General features: G+C 41.5%; 2 non-coding genes across 2 annotated transcripts; both read left to right on the plus strand.

Annotated features, from left to right (window-relative positions):
* The first annotated feature begins 228 nt into the window (after positions 1-228).
* Positions 229-300, plus strand: TRNAT-UGU (transfer RNA threonine (anticodon UGU)). The gene has a single exon. It is a non-coding gene; the product is annotated as a tRNA-Thr (tRNA).
* A 1,542-nt stretch (positions 301-1,842) lies between these two features.
* TRNAS-GCU (transfer RNA serine (anticodon GCU)) lies at positions 1,843-1,924 on the plus strand. The gene has a single exon. It is a non-coding gene; the product is annotated as a tRNA-Ser (tRNA).
* Positions 1,925-2,131: the final 207 nt, after the last annotated feature.

Raw genomic sequence — 2,131 nt, forward strand, 5'->3', positions numbered from 1 at the left:
TACTAACTAGAGCTATCAGTATGGTCATAAATGTGAATACTCTTATGTTCTCAAATCAAAATGGAGTTTTTCCTACTTCCAAGAAAAGTGTCTTAAGCATGCTCTTCAATTTGTGCACGCATGTAGACATTCAAATGCAACTGCATTTCCATACAGAGTCTCAAAATCATAGATATCTTCATACCGCAGTAAGAATACATGAAGCGATTTACATACTGCAGGCAGGCTGGCCTTGTAGCTCAGTGGCAGAGCACGGGTCTTGTAAACCAGGGGTCATGAGTTCAAGCCTCATCAGGGCCTTTTTATATGTGAGTTTCTGTATGTTGTTTCCAAGTCATTCTTTCTAGGAGTCACACCTTGTCTTAAGTTTGCTTATTGACAAGCTTCCCTTTCCTGCTTTCATCGTATCAAGAAGACTTCATGAAAACCATTGAACCATAAACTATCGCCTCACCCCTTCCGATCGCCTGACGAACGCCTGACAAACGCCATTCTCACCCCGCCGGGCAAAGCCAAATAAGCCATGCATATTTGAAGTTCCTTTGAAAGTCAGAGCGAGGACTATGACCTCTGTTCCGACTGAGTCTGCATCCACAGAAAGGATGAAATAAGGATCTAGAAATTTCACCAAGGAGATGTGAACTTCATCCCCCTTAAAATACTTTTCCTCCCAGATGCCCCGGCTCTTAGTCAAATGAGGTTAATCTTCAAAACCCCACCCCCACTAACCATAAATATCCGACTCTCCTGCTGTCCATTCAAATGATACAAGGTATCTTGTACATAGAGAGAATGTGAGAAAAAGCAGAATCGCTTCATAGATTTGGTGACCTTGGATGGGTGGGCTGGATAAAGAAGTGAACCTGATTTCGGGAAAAGGAGTATCGTGATGGGGATGAGGAAAAGAGAACATGGACCACATTCACAAGTTAGAGAAATAAATGTATTAGGTTGAATGGTTTTAAAAAGGTAACTTTGAGCATGAATTGTTTTTTTAAACTGCAAAGAATAAAAAAAATCAATGTGGGATTGGAGGCACAATCTGAGCAGAAAGCACCATAAGCTGCTATGGTGCAACTCTTATGTTGACTAGAAACATTAATATGATGACGCTCTTCTTTTGATATGTCTTTCATTTACATGTTATTGTTAGTAGCTGATACAGCACTGTTTGCAGCTCCTCAGTATATGGTTATCCCGTGACAACAATGTTTTCATCATATTTACTATTCTACAAATGTATTTTTAAATGCACTGATGTGGTGTTTGCATGCTATGCAAGACGGCACATCATGGAATGTTTATAAGGAGCATCGAATAGGATTGTGATATTTGCACCTGGAAGAGTCGGACACGCAGATCCTGAAAAGAAGTAAAAACTCTCTAGCAAGGGCCGTCTTTACCCTGAGTTTAATCTTTACTTTTAGTGAAATGGTTTATGAAAAACCAGTAAGCTGCGCCAGGTGAGGCTCGAACTCACAACCTCGGCATGCCTCAATGCAAGTACTGCTGTATAAGTACCGCGCGCTAACCGATAGCGCCACTGGAGCTCACTGTTCTCATATCTCCCCAGTTGAGCCATCTAGAGCTGACCAAGGAGATACTGGCACTGCTCCCTTATTCACTGTGCAAGATCGACTCACATGCTAGCATGTTATCATGACTATTAAAAACTACAGTCCTAATGGAACAGATTTGATAATTCTGCTATATCATGTGCTCTGTCTATTGAACACCACATATATTTGCCAGTTCTGACACAGTCTAGGAGAAACTTATGATTATTTGTAATTAGCACATCGTAAGAATTTCCTAAAAAATGAAACATAGTCACCTAAGGCAGACGAGGTGGCAGAGTGGTTAAGGCGATGGACTGCTAATCCATTGTGCTCTGCACGCGTGGGTTCGAATCCCACCTTCGTCGGAACGCCATCAGACACTCTTTTGAAGGTGGGCATGTCTCGTAGTACAATTACACTCTCTTTCAAGACACAGCCATAATCCACTAGAAGGGCCCAACTGACTATTCCATTTTGGCAATTATGTCAAATTAAGGGGTTTTGTGCTTAATTTAAATTAGATCTTTCATGAAGTGTCCAGAGGATTGCCTTTCCCTCACTCCTGGCCTTCT

Source organism: Lissotriton helveticus, chromosome 5_1, assembly GCF_964261635.1.
Source record: "Lissotriton helveticus chromosome 5_1, aLisHel1.1, whole genome shotgun sequence".
NCBI lineage: Eukaryota > Metazoa > Chordata > Amphibia > Caudata > Salamandridae > Lissotriton > Lissotriton helveticus.